Source organism: Labrus mixtus, chromosome 9, assembly GCF_963584025.1.
Source record: "Labrus mixtus chromosome 9, fLabMix1.1, whole genome shotgun sequence".
In the NCBI taxonomy this organism is placed as follows: Eukaryota; Metazoa; Chordata; class Actinopteri; order Labriformes; family Labridae; genus Labrus; species Labrus mixtus.
The window spans coordinates 30,505,646-30,520,601 of NC_083620.1; positions in this window are offsets into that span (position 1 = coordinate 30,505,646).

Sequence of the window (14,956 nt, forward strand, 5' to 3'; positions counted from 1 at the left end):
GAGAAGGTGGACAGAGTCTGGTGCTTTGTTACAGTGAACAGTAAGAAGGTGGACAGAGTCTGGAGCTTTGTTACAGTGAACAGTAAGAAGGTGGACAGAGTCTGGTGCTTTGTTACAGTGAACAGTAAGAAGGTGGACAGAGTCTGGAGCTTTGTTACAGTGAACAGTAAGAAGGTGGACAGAGTCTGGTGCTTTGTTACAGTGAACAGTAAGAAGGTGGACAGAGTCTGGTGCTTTGTTACAGTGAACAGTAAGAAGGTGGACAGAGTCTGGAGCTTTGTGACAGTGAACAGTGAGAAGATGGACAGAGTCTGGTGCTTTGTTACAGTGAACAGTGAGAAGGTGGACAGAGTCTGGAGCTTTGTTACAGTGAACAGTGAACAGTGAGAAGGTCGACAGAGTCTGGTGCTTTGTTACAGTGAACAGTGAACAGTGAGAAGGTCGACAGAGTCTGGAGCTTTGTGACAGTGAACAGTGAGAAGGTGGACAGAGTCTTGTGCTTTGTTACAGTGAACAGTGAGAAGGTGGACAGAGTCTGGTGCTTTGTAACAGTGAACAGTGAGAAGGTGGACAGAGTCTGGTGCTTTGTAACAGTGAACAGTGAGAAGGTGGACAGAGTCTGGTGCTTTGTTACAGTGAACAGTGAACAGTGAGAAGGTGGACAGAGTCTGGTGCTTTGTTACAGTGAACAGTGAGAAGGTGGACAGAGTCTGGAGCTTTGTTACAGTGAACAGTGAACAGTGAGAAGGTGGACAGAGTCTGGTGCTTTGTTACAGTGAACAGTGAACAGTGAGAAGGTCGACAGAGTCTGGAGCTTTGTGACAGTGAACAGTGAGAAGGTGGACAGAGTCTGGTGCTTTGTTACAGTGAACAGTGAGAAGGTGGACAGAGTCTTGTGCTTTGTTACAGTGAACAGTGAGAAGGTGGACAGAGTCTGGTGCTTTGTAACAGTGAGAAGGTGGACAGAGTCTGGTGCTTTGTAACAGTGAGAAGGTGGACAGAGTCTGGTGCTTTGTAACAGTGAGAAGGTGGACAGAGTCTGGTGCTTTGTTACAGTGAACAGTGAGAAGGTGGACAGAGTCTGGTGCTTTGTAACAGTGAACAGTGAGAAGGTGGACAGAGTCTGGTGCTTTGTAACAGTGAACAGTGAGAAGGTGGACAGAGTCTGGTGCTTTGTTACAGTGAACAGTGAGAAGGTGGACAGAGTCTGGTGCTTTGTTACAGTGAACAGTGAGAAGGTCGACAGAGTCTGGTGCTTTGTTACAGTGAACAGTGAACAGTGAGAAGGTGGACAGAGTCTTGTGCTTTGTTACAGTGAACAGTGAGAAGGTGGACAGAGTCTGGAGCTTTGTTACAGTGAACAGTGAGAAGGTGGACAGAGTCTGGAGCTTTGTTACAGTGAACAGTGAGAAGGTGGACAGAGTCTGGTGCTTTGTTACAGTGAACAGTGAGAAGGTGGACAGAGTCTGGAGCTTTGTTACAGTGAACAGTGAACAGTGAGAAGGTGGACAGAGTCTGGAGCTTTGTTACAGTGAACAGTGAGAAGGTGGACAGAGTCTGGAGCTTTGTTACAGTGAACAGTGAGAAGGTGGACAGAGTCTGGTGCTTTGTTACAGTGAACAGTGAGAAGGTGGACAGAGTCTGGTGCTTTGTTACAGTGAACAGTGAGAAGGTGGACAGAGTCTGGAGCTTTGTGACAGTGAACAGTGAGAAGGTGGACAGAGTCTGGTGCTTTGTAACAGTGAGAAGGTGGACAGAGTCTGGAGCTTTGTTACAGTGAACAGTGAGAAGGTGGACAGAGTCTGGAGCTTTGTGACAGTGAACAGTGAGAAGGTCGACAGAGTCTGGTGCTTTGTTACAGTGAACAGTGAGAAGGTGGACAGAGTCTGGTGCTTTGTTACAGTGAACAGTGAGAAGGTCGACAGAGTCTGGTGCTTTGTTACAGTGAACAGTGAGAAGGTGGACAGAGTCTGGTGCTTTGTTACAGTGAACAGTGAGAAGGTGGACAGAGTCTGGAGCTTTGTTACAGTGAACAGTGAGAAGGTGGACAGAGTCTGGAGCTTTGTTACAGTGAACAGTGAGAAGGTGGACAGAGTCTGGAGCTTTGTTACAGTGAACAGTGAACAGTGAGAAGGTGGACAGAGTCTGGTGCTTTGTTACAGTGAACAGTGAGAAGGTGGACAGAGTCTGGAGCTTTGTTACAGTGAACAATGAGAAGGTGGACAGAGTCTGGTGCTTTGTTACAGTGAACAGTGAACAGTGAGAAGGTGGACAGAGTCTGGAGCTTTGTTACAGTGAACAGTGAGAAGGTGGACAGAGTCTGGAGCTTTGTTACAGTGAACAGTGAGAAGGTGGACAGAGTCTGGAGCTTTGTGACAGTGAACAGTGAGAAGGTGGACAGAGTCTGGAGCTTTGTTACAGTGAACAGTGAGAAGGTGGACAGAGTCTGGAGCTTTGTGACAGTGAACAGTGAGAAGGTGGACAGAGTCTGGAGCTTTGTGACAGTGAACAGTGAGAAGGTGGACAGAGTCTGGAGCTTTGTTACAGTGAACAGTGAGAAGGTGGACAGAGTCTGGAGCTTTGTGACAGTGAACAGTGAGAAGGTGGACAGAGTCTGGAGCTTTGTGACAGTGAACAGTGAGAAGGTGGACAGAGTCTGGAGCTTTGTTACAGTGAACAGTGAGAAGGTGGACAGAGTCTGGTGCTTTGTAACAGTGAACAGTGAGAAGGTGGACAGAGTCTGGTGCTTTGTTACAGTGAACAGTGAGAAGGTGGACAGAGTCTGGTGCTTTGTTACAGTGAACAGTGAGAAGGTGGACAGAGTCTGGTGCTTTGTAACACTGAACAGTGAACAGTGAGAAGGTGGACAGAGTCTGGTGCTTTGTTACAGTGAACAGTGAACAGTGAGAAGGTGGACAGAGTCTGGAGCTTTGTGACAGTGAACAGTGAACAGTGAGAAGGTGGACAGAGTCTGGAGCTTTGTAACAGTGAACAGTGAGAAGGTGGACAGAGTCTGGAGCTGTGTTACAGTGAACAGTGAGAAGGTGGACAGAGTCTGGAGCTGTGTTACAGTGAACAGTGAGAAGGTGGACAGATTCTGGAGCTTTGTTACAGTGAACAGTGAGAAGGTGGACAGAGTCTGGAGCTTTGTTACAGTGAACAGTGAGAAGGTGGACAGAGTCTGGTGCTTTGTTACAGTGAACAGTGAGAAGGTGGACAGAGTCTGGAGCTTTGTGACAGTGAACAGTGAGAAGGTGGACAGAGTCTGGAGCTTTGTTACAGTGAACAGTGAGAAGGTGGACAGAGTCTGGTGCTTTGTTACAGTGAACAGTGAGAAGGTGGACAGAGTCTGGAGCTTTGTAACAGTGAACAGTGAGAAGGTGGACAGAGTCTGGAGCTGTGTTTCAGTGAACAGTGAGAAGGTGGATAGAGTCTGGAGCTTTGTGACAGTGAACAGTGAGAAGGTGGACATAGCCTGGTGCTTTGTTACAGTGAACAGTGAGAAGGTGGACAGAGTCTGGTGCTTTGTAACAGTGAGAAGGTGGACAGAGTCTGGTGCTTTGTAACAGTGAGAAGGTGGACAGAGTCTGGTGCTTTGTAACAGTGAGAAGGTGGACAGAGTCTGGTGCTTTGTAACAGTGAACAGTGAGAAGGTGGACAGAGTCTGGAGCTTTGTAACAGTGAACAGTGAGAAGGTGGACAGAGTCTGGTGCTTTGTAACAGTGAACAGTGAGAAGGTGGACAGAGTCTGGTGCTTTGTAACAGTGAACAGTGAGAAGGTGGACAGAGTCTGGAGCTTTGTGACAGTGAACAGTGAGAAGGTGGACAGAGTCTGGTGCTTTGTTACAGTGAACAGTGAGAAGGTGGACAGAGTCTGGCGCTTTGTTACAGTGAACAGTGAGAAGGTGGACAGAGTCTGGAGCTTTGTTATAGTGAACAGTGAGAAGATGGACAGAGTCTGGTGCTTTGTAACAGTGAGAAGGTGGACAGAGTCTGGTGCTTTGTTACAGTGAACAGTGAGAAGGTGGACAGAGTCTGGAGCTTTGTGACAGTGAACAGTGAGAAGGTGGACAGAGTCTGGAGCTTTGTTACAGTGAACAGTGAGAAGGTGGACAGAGTCTGGAGCTTTGTGACAGTGAACAGTGAGAAGGTGGACAGAGTCTGGAGCTTTGTGACAGTGAACAGTGAGAAGGTGGACAGAGTCTGGAGCTTTGTGACAGTGAACAGTGAGAAGGTGGACAGAGTCTGGAGCTTTGTTACAGTGAACAGTGAGAAGGTGGACAGAGTCTGGTGCTGTGTTACAGTGAATAGTGAGAAGGTGGACAGAGTCTTGTGCTTTGTTACAGTGAACAGTGAGAAGGTGGACAGAGTCTGGAGCTGTGTTACAGTGAACAGTGAGAAGGTGGACAGAGTCTTGTGCTTTGTTACAGTGAACAGTGAGAAGGTGGACAGAGTCTGGAGCTTTGTTACAGTGAACAGTGAGAAGGTGGACAGAGTCTGGTGCTTTGTTACAGTGAACAGTGAGAAGGTGGACAGAGTCTGGTGCTGTGTTACAGTGAATAGTGAGAAGGTGGACAGAGTCTGGAGCTTTGTGACAGTGAACAGTGAGAAGGTGGACAGAGTCTGGAGCTTTGTGACAGTGAACAGTGAGAAGGTCGACAGAGTCTGGTGCTTTGTTCCAGTGAACAGTGAGAAGGTGGACAGAGTCTGGTGTTTTGTAACAGTGAACAGTGAGAAGGTGGACAGAGTCTGGAGCTTTGTTACAGTGAACAGTGAGAAGGTGGACAGAGTCTGGAGCTTTGTGACAGTGAACAGTGAGAAGGTGGACAGAGTCTGGTGCTTTGTAACAGTGAGAAGGTGGACAGAGTCTGGTGCTTTGTTACAGTGAACAGTGAACAGTGAGAAGGTGGACAGAGTCTGGAGCTTTGTTACAGTGAACAGTGAACAGTGAGAAGGTGGACAGAGTCTGGAGCTTTGTTACAGTGAACAGTGAGAAGGTGGACAGAGTCTGGAGCTTTGTTACAGTGAACAGTGAGAAGGTGGACAGAGTCTGGTGCTTTGTTACAGTGAACAGTGAACAGTGAGAAGGTGGACAGAGTCTGGAGCTTTGTTACAGTGAACAGTGAGAAGGTGGACAGAGTCTGGTGCTGTGTTACAGTGAACAGTGAGAAGGTGGACAGAGTCTGGTGCTTTGTTACAGTGAACAGTGAGAAGGTAGACAGAGTCTGGTGCTTTGTTACAGTGAACAGTGAACAGTGAGAAGGTGGACAGAGTCTGGAGCTTTGTTACAGTGAACAGTGAGAAGGTGGACAGAGTCTGGAGCTTTGTGACAGTGAACAGTGAGAAGGTGGACAGAGTCTGGTGCTTTGTTACAGTGAACAGTGAGAAGGTGGACAGAGTCTGGAGCTTTGTTACAGTGAACAGTGAGAAGGTGGACAGAGTCTGGAGCTTTGTGACAGTGAACAGTGAGAAGGTGGACAGAGTCTGGAGCTTTGTTACAGTGAACAGTGAGAAGGTGGACAGAGTCTGGTGCTGTGTTACAGTGAATAGTGAGAAGGTGGACAGAGTCTTGTGCTTTGTTACAGTGAACAGTGAGAAGGTGGACAGAGTCTGGAGCTGTGTTACAGTGAACAGTGAGAAGGTGGACAGAGTCTTGTGCTTTGTTACAGTGAACAGTGAGAAGGTGGACAGAGTCTGGAGCTTTGTTACAGTGAACAGTGAGAAGGTGGACAGAGTCTGGTGCTGTGTTACAGTGAATAGTGAGAAGGTGGACAGAGTCTGGAGCTTTGTGACAGTGAACAGTGAGAAGGTGGACAGAGTCTGGATCTTTGTGACAGTGAACAGTGAGAAGGTGGACAGAGTCTTGTGCTTTGTTACAGTGAACAGTGAGAAGGTGGACAGAGTCTGGAGCTTTGTTACAGTGAACAGTGAGAAGGTGGACAGAGTCTGGTGCTGTGTTACAGTGAATAGTGAGAAGGTGGACAGAGTCTGGAGCTTTGTGACAGTGAACAGTGAGAAGGTGGACAGAGTCTGGAGCTTTGTGACAGTGAACAGTGAGAAGGTGGACAGAGTCTGGTGCTTTGTTCCAGTGAACAGTGAGAAGGTGGACAGAGTCTGGAGCTTTGTTACAGTGAACAGTGAGAAGGTGGACAGAGTCTGGAGCTTTGTGACAGTGAACAGTGAGAAGGTGGACAGAGTCTGGTGCTTTGTAACAGTGAGAAGGTGGACAGAGTCTGGTGCTGTGTTACAGTGAATAGTGAGAAGGTGGACAGAGTCTGGAGCTTTGTGACAGTGAACAGTGAGAAGGTGGACAGAGTCTGGAGCTTTGTGACAGTGAACAGTGAGAAGGTGGACAGAGTCTGGTGCTTTGTTCCAGTGAACAGTGAGAAGGTGGACAGAGTCTGGAGCTTTGTTACAGTGAACAGTGAGAAGGTGGACAGAGTCTGGAGCTTTGTGACAGTGAACAGTGAGAAGGTGGACAGAGTCTGGTGCTTTGTAACAGTGAGAAGGTGGACAGAGTCTGGTGCTTTGTTACAGTGAACAGTGAACAGTGAGAAGGTGGACAGAGTCTGGAGCTTTGTTACAGTGAACAGTGAACAGTGAGAAGGTGGACAGAGTCTGGAGCTTTGTTACAGTGAACAGTGAGAAGGTGGACAGAGTCTGGTGCTTTGTTACAGTGAACAGTGAACAGTGAGAAGGTGGACAGAGTCTGGAGCTTTGTTACAGTGAACAGTGAGAAGGTGGACAGAGTCTGGTGCTGTGTTACAGTGAACAGTGAGAAGGTGGACAGAGTCTGGTGCTTTGTTACAGTGAACAGTGAGAAGGTAGACAGAGTCTGGTGCTTTGTTACAGTGAACAGTGAACAGTGAGAAGGTGGACAGAGTCTGGAGCTTTGTTACAGTGAACAGTGAGAAGGTGGACAGAGTCTGGAGCTTTGTGACAGTGAACAGTGAGAAGGTGGACAGAGTCTGGTGCTTTGTTACAGTGAACAGTGAGAAGGTGGACAGAGTCTGGAGCTTTGTGACAGTGAACAGTGAGAAGGTGGACAGAGTCTGGAGCTTTGTGACAGTGAACAGTGAGAAGGTGGACAGAGTCTGGAGCTTTGTGACAGTGAACAGTGAGAAGTTGGACAGAGTCTGGAGCTTTGTTACAGTGAACAGTGAGAAGGTGGACAGAGTCTGGAGCTTTGTGACAGTGAACAGTGAGAAGGTGGACAGAGTCTGGAGCTTTGTGACAGTGAACAGTGAGAAGGTGGACAGAGTCTGGAGCTTTGTTACAGTGAACAGTGAGAAGGTGGACAGAGTCTGGAGCTTTGTGACAGTGAACAGTGAGAAGGTGGACAGAGTCTGGAGCTTTGTGACAGTGAACAGTGAGAAGGTGGACAGAGTCTGGAGGTTTGTGACAGTGAACAGTGAGAAGGTGGACAGAGTCTGGTGCTTTGTTACAGTGAACAGTGAGAAGGTGGACAGAGTCTGGAGCTTTGTGACAGTGAACAGTGAGAAGGTGGACAGAGTCTGGTGCTGTGTTACAGTGAACAGTGAGAAGGTGGACAGAGTCTGGTGCTTTGTTACAGTGAACAGTGAGAAGGTAGACAGAGTCTGGTGCTTTGTTACAGTGAACAGTGAACAGTGAGAAGGTGGACAGAGTCTGGAGCTTTGTTACAGTGAACAGTGAGAAGGTGGACAGAGTCTGGAGCTTTGTGACAGTGAACAGTGAGAAGGTGGACAGAGTCTGGTGCTTTGTTACAGTGAACAGTGAGAAGGTGGACAGAGTCTGGAGCTTTGTGACAGTGAACAGTGAGAAGGTGGACAGAGTCTGGAGCTTTGTGACAGTGAACAGTGAGAAGGTGGACAGAGTCTGGAGCTTTGTGACAGTGAACAGTGAGAAGTTGGACAGAGTCTGGAGCTTTGTTACAGTGAACAGTGAGAAGGTGGACAGAGTCTGGAGCTTTGTGACAGTGAACAGTGAGAAGGTGGACAGAGTCTGGAGCTTTGTGACAGTGAACAGTGAGAAGGTGGACAGAGTCTGGAGCTTTGTTACAGTGAACAGTGAGAAGGTGGACAGAGTCTGGAGCTTTGTGACAGTGAACAGTGAGAAGGTGGACAGAGTCTGGAGCTTTGTGACAGTGAACAGTGAGAAGGTGGACAGAGTCTGGAGGTTTGTGACAGTGAACAGTGAGAAGGTGGACAGAGTCTGGTGCTTTGTTACAGTGAACAGTGAGAAGGTGGACAGAGTCTGGAGCTTTGTGACAGTGAACAGTGAGAAGGTGGACAGAGTCTGGAGCTTTGTTACAGTGAACAGTGAGAAGGTGGACAGAGTCTGGAGCTTTGTGACAGTGAACAGTGAGAAGGTGGACAGAGTCTGGTGCTGTGTTACAGTGAATAGTGAGAAGGTGGACAGAGTCTTGTGCTTTGTTACAGTGAACAGTGAGAAGGTGGACAGAGTCTGGAGCTGTGTTACAGTGAACAGTGAGAAGGTGGACAGAGTCTGGTGCTTTGTTACAGTGAACAGTGAGAAGGTAGACAGAGTCTGGTGCTTTGTTACAGTGAACAGTGAACAGTGAGAAGGTGGACAGAGTCTGGAGCTTTGTTACAGTGAACAGTGAGAAGGTGGACAGAGTCTGGAGCTTTGTGACAGTGAACAGTGAGAAGGTGGACAGAGTCTGGTGCTTTGTTACAGTGAACAGTGAGAAGGTGGACAGAGTCTGGAGCTTTGTTACAGTGAACAGTGAGAAGGTGGACAGAGTCTGGAGCTTTGTGACAGTGAACAGTGAGAAGGTGGACAGAGTCTGGAGCTTTGTTACAGTGAACAGTGAGAAGGTGGACAGAGTCTGGTGCTGTGTTACAGTGAATAGTGAGAAGGTGGACAGAGTCTTGTGCTTTGTTACAGTGAACAGTGAGAAGGTGGACAGAGTCTGGAGCTGTGTTACAGTGAACAGTGAGAAGGTGGACAGAGTCTTGTGCTTTGTTACAGTGAACAGTGAGAAGGTGGACAGAGTCTGGAGCTTTGTTACAGTGAACAGTGAGAAGGTGGACAGAGTCTGGTGCTGTGTTACAGTGAATAGTGAGAAGGTGGACAGAGTCTGGAGCTTTGTGACAGTGAACAGTGAGAAGGTGGACAGAGTCTGGATCTTTGTGACAGTGAACAGTGAGAAGGTGGACAGAGTCTTGTGCTTTGTTACAGTGAACAGTGAGAAGGTGGACAGAGTCTGGAGCTTTGTTACAGTGAACAGTGAGAAGGTGGACAGAGTCTGGTGCTGTGTTACAGTGAATAGTGAGAAGGTGGACAGAGTCTGGAGCTTTGTGACAGTGAACAGTGAGAAGGTGGACAGAGTCTGGAGCTTTGTGACAGTGAACAGTGAGAAGGTGGACAGAGTCTGGTGCTTTGTTCCAGTGAACAGTGAGAAGGTGGACAGAGTCTGGAGCTTTGTTACAGTGAACAGTGAGAAGGTGGACAGAGTCTGGAGCTTTGTGACAGTGAACAGTGAGAAGGTGGACAGAGTCTGGTGCTTTGTAACAGTGAGAAGGTGGACAGAGTCTGGTGCTGTGTTACAGTGAATAGTGAGAAGGTGGACAGAGTCTGGAGCTTTGTGACAGTGAACAGTGAGAAGGTGGACAGAGTCTGGAGCTTTGTGACAGTGAACAGTGAGAAGGTGGACAGAGTCTGGTGCTTTGTTCCAGTGAACAGTGAGAAGGTGGACAGAGTCTGGAGCTTTGTTACAGTGAACAGTGAGAAGGTGGACAGAGTCTGGAGCTTTGTGACAGTGAACAGTGAGAAGGTGGACAGAGTCTGGTGCTTTGTAACAGTGAGAAGGTGGACAGAGTCTGGTGCTTTGTTACAGTGAACAGTGAACAGTGAGAAGGTGGACAGAGTCTGGAGCTTTGTTACAGTGAACAGTGAACAGTGAGAAGGTGGACAGAGTCTGGAGCTTTGTTACAGTGAACAGTGAGAAGGTGGACAGAGTCTGGTGCTTTGTTACAGTGAACAGTGAACAGTGAGAAGGTGGACAGAGTCTGGAGCTTTGTTACAGTGAACAGTGAGAAGGTGGACAGAGTCTGGTGCTGTGTTACAGTGAACAGTGAGAAGGTGGACAGAGTCTGGTGCTTTGTTACAGTGAACAGTGAGAAGGTAGACAGAGTCTGGTGCTTTGTTACAGTGAACAGTGAACAGTGAGAAGGTGGACAGAGTCTGGAGCTTTGTTACAGTGAACAGTGAGAAGGTGGACAGAGTCTGGAGCTTTGTGACAGTGAACAGTGAGAAGGTGGACAGAGTCTGGTGCTTTGTTACAGTGAACAGTGAGAAGGTGGACAGAGTCTGGAGCTTTGTGACAGTGAACAGTGAGAAGGTGGACAGAGTCTGGAGCTTTGTGACAGTGAACAGTGAGAAGGTGGACAGAGTCTGGAGCTTTGTGACAGTGAACAGTGAGAAGTTGGACAGAGTCTGGAGCTTTGTTACAGTGAACAGTGAGAAGGTGGACAGAGTCTGGAGCTTTGTGACAGTGAACAGTGAGAAGGTGGACAGAGTCTGGAGCTTTGTGACAGTGAACAGTGAGAAGGTGGACAGAGTCTGGAGCTTTGTTACAGTGAACAGTGAGAAGGTGGACAGAGTCTGGAGCTTTGTGACAGTGAACAGTGAGAAGGTGGACAGAGTCTGGAGCTTTGTGACAGTGAACAGTGAGAAGGTGGACAGAGTCTGGAGGTTTGTGACAGTGAACAGTGAGAAGGTGGACAGAGTCTGGAGCTTTGTGACAGTGAACAGTGAGAAGGTGGACAGAGTCTGGTGCTGTGTTACAGTGAACAGTGAGAAGGTGGACAGAGTCTGGTGCTTTGTTACAGTGAACAGTGAGAAGGTAGACAGAGTCTGGTGCTTTGTTACAGTGAACAGTGAACAGTGAGAAGGTGGACAGAGTCTGGAGCTTTGTTACAGTGAACAGTGAGAAGGTGGACAGAGTCTGGAGCTTTGTGACAGTGAACAGTGAGAAGGTGGACAGAGTCTGGTGCTTTGTTACAGTGAACAGTGAGAAGGTGGACAGAGTCTGGAGCTTTGTGACAGTGAACAGTGAGAAGGTGGACAGAGTCTGGAGCTTTGTGACAGTGAACAGTGAGAAGGTGGACAGAGTCTGGAGCTTTGTGACAGTGAACAGTGAGAAGTTGGACAGAGTCTGGAGCTTTGTTACAGTGAACAGTGAGAAGGTGGACAGAGTCTGGAGCTTTGTGACAGTGAACAGTGAGAAGGTGGACAGAGTCTGGAGCTTTGTGACAGTGAACAGTGAGAAGGTGGACAGAGTCTGGAGCTTTGTTACAGTGAACAGTGAGAAGGTGGACAGAGTCTGGAGCTTTGTGACAGTGAACAGTGAGAAGGTGGACAGAGTCTGGAGCTTTGTGACAGTGAACAGTGAGAAGGTGGACAGAGTCTGGAGGTTTGTGACAGTGAACAGTGAGAAGGTGGACAGAGTCTGGTGCTTTGTTACAGTGAACAGTGAGAAGGTGGACAGAGTCTGGAGCTTTGTGACAGTGAACAGTGAGAAGGTGGACAGAGTCTGGAGCTTTGTTACAGTGAACAGTGAGAAGGTGGACAGAGTCTGGAGCTTTGTGACAGTGAACAGTGAGAAGGTGGACAGAGTCTGGTGCTGTGTTACAGTGAATAGTGAGAAGGTGGACAGAGTCTTGTGCTTTGTTACAGTGAACAGTGAGAAGGTGGACAGAGTCTGGAGCTGTGTTACAGTGAACAGTGAGAAGGTGGACAGAGTCTTGTGCTTTGTTACAGTGAACAGTGAGAAGGTGGACAGAGTCTGGAGCTTTGTTACAGTGAACAGTGAGAAGGTGGACAGAGTCTGGTGCTGTGTTACAGTGAATAGTGAGAAGGTGGACAGAGTCTGGAGCTTTGTGACAGTGAACAGTGAGAAGGTGGACAGAGTCTGGAGCTTTGTGACAGTGAACAGTGAGAAGGTGGACAGAGTCTGGTGCTTTGTTCCAGTGAACAGTGAGAAGGTGGACAGAGTCTGGTGCTTTGTTACAGTGAACAGTGAGAAGGTGGACAGAGTCTGGTGCTTTGTTACAGTGAACAGTGAGAAGGTGGACAGAGTCTGGAGCTTTGTGACAGTGAACAGTGAGAAGGTGGACAGAGTCTGGTGCTTTGTAACAGTGAGAAGGTGGACAGAGTCTGGTGCTTTGTTACAGTGAACAGTGAACAGTGAGAAGGTGGACAGAGTCTGGAGCTTTGTTACAGTGAACAGTGAACAGTGAGAAGGTGGACAGAGTCTGGAGCTTTGTTACAGTGAACAGTGAGAAGGTGGACAGAGTCTGGAGCTTTGTTACAGTGAACAGTGAGAAGGTGGACAGAGTCTGGTGCTGTGTTACAGTGAAAAGTGAGAAGGTGGACAGAGTCTGGTGCTTTGTTACAGTGAACAGTGAGAAGGTAGACAGAGTCTGGTGCTTTGTTACAGTGAACAGTGAACAGTGAGAAGGTGGACAGAGTCTGGAGCTTTGTTACAGTGAACAGTGAGAAGGTGGACAGAGTCTGGAGCTTTGTGACAGTGAACAGTAAGAAGGTGGACAGAGTCTGGAGCTTTGTTACAGTGAACAGTGAGAAGGTGGACAGAGTCTGGAGCTTTGTGACAGTGAACAGTGAACAGTGAGAAGGTGGACAGAGTCTGGAGCTTTGTGACAGTGAACAGTGAGAAGGTGGACAGAGTCTGGAGCTTTGTTACAGTGAACAGTGAGAAGGTGGACAGAGTCTGGTGCTTTGTTACAGTGAACAGTGAACAGTGAGAAGGTGGACAGAGTCTGGAGCTTTGTTACAGTGAACAGTGAGAAGGTGGACAGAGTCTGGAGCTTTGTTACAGTGAACAGTGAGAAGGTGGACAGAGTCTGGAGCTTTGTTACAGTGAACAGTGAGAAGGTGGACAGAGTCTGGTGCTTTGTTACAGTGAACAGTGAACAGTGAGAAGGTGGACAGAGTCTGGAGCTTTGTTACAGTGAACAGTGAGAAGGTGGACAGAGTCTGGAGCTTTGTTACAGTGAACAGTGAGAAGGTGGACAGAGTCTGGAGCTTTGTTACAGTGAACAGTGAGAAGGTGGACAGAGTCTGGTGCTTTGTTACAGTGAACAGTGAACAGTGAGAAGGTGGACAGAGTCTGGAGCTTTGTTACAGTGAACAGTGAGAAGGTGGACAGAGTCTGGAGCTTTGTTACAGTGAACAGTGAGAAGGTGGACAGAGTCTGGAGCTTTGTGACAGTGAACAGTGAGAAGATGGACAGAGTCTGGAGCTTTGTTACAGTGAACAGTGAGAAGGCTACCATAGTCATCCTCACATAAAACACAGAGATCCTAGGTCAATATTTAATTTATTTTTCTTTCCATGTTGTTGCCCTGTGTTTGAAAGGCCAGATGCTGGAGGGTTGTGTTGGATTTGCTTTTCCATCATATTTTAACAGTCAAACAATCATCCAGGATCTTTATACTTTATTTGATTTTTGTTTGGATTTCTTTGTTAAATTATTTTTTATACTTTCTCCTATGTTCCAGCAGTTCGACCTGATGGTCTCCCTTACTTATTTTCCACATGAAGGTTAATGAAGCCAGGGGTTGTTTATTGAAGTTTTTTTTTTTTTTCATAAAATGTTTAAATAAACTTTTTTTAAATCTGAATTGACTGTCTCTGATTAACTGGAGCACTACAAAGTGTTGGTCACAGTAAAATAATTTAGCAGTTAAGTTTATAGCTCACATTTGAAAAGGCCTTGAACTGACATTAATTTCTTCTTGACCAACAACAGCTAAGACAACAGCAAAGCTAACAGACGAGCTCAGCTTGTCACAGCCGGTCTCGTCTGAGATAAATGGCCTTCAAACTTATTTAATATTAAACATTTAAAGCCAATAAGCATAACAAGATACACATGAGATTCCATTTCCATTTATTCAATCACAGACTTATCAAACAGTCTGGCATGTTGTGCTACTGTTTTCAAGAGTTAATGACTGAAGAGAAGAACTCCATGGAGAGAGGACAGGAAACGCTCAGGGGACGAGTCCTCCATGTTGTCAGGGGTTGCTGATGGATCTGAATCTGAGGGCATCTTCTGTAATAAAGAAAAACAATCATGGAGTTAAATGTAAAGTATAATGAATTTTACTGTGATGTTTATGCTTCAGACCTGAAATCAGATCTGTCCTCAGGTTCTGCTAAACTTCAGCTTCTAAAGTTTGTTTTAAAGACAGGAGAACTATTTAAGAGGAAAAACAAAATATATCATAAGACATGATGAATCCAATAATATGATCAGCTTTATGAATTTATGTTTTAAGACAAAAATGTTCCTGCCACTTTCTATTGAAGATTATTTTAAACTGTCATCACATGGGCCAGCCTGATAAATTAAACTAATGTTAAATATTCTCATATAATCAGATTTGTGTGCAGAACCTCACCGGAGCTGGAATCAGAGTCTGGATCACAATAATGATATAACAATATCAAGAAACATAGCATGACAGTTATTAGGTTTGCTCATTTTAAAAAATAAAATAAAAAGATAAATCATGCCAGATAAGTAACCTAGCTTTACAACATTTCAGCTAACCTTAGACTGCTTATGTGTTAGCTAGCTAGATAACGACTTTAACCAACTAATGACACATAAATCACACTTTTTACTTACCGAAAAAACTGCAAAGATCCCGTAGATCCAACAGGTCGGTTAGAACAGTTTACTGCAGATCAACTCATTTTGCCAGCTCAAAAAAGACGAAAAAACTGAACGGAAAAATTCAATGGCGTCTCGGCTTTCCTTCACAACGTAACTTTGCTATTCACAAAGAGAGCTACGCAAGATCGGCGGCTGTCAATCACCTTCAAATATGACATAAAATCCCGTTTTTCAACCTCAAATAACTTATTTAAAACAAACTTCACAGAAAAATGAGCACTTGAACACAATGTAGGGTGATAATAA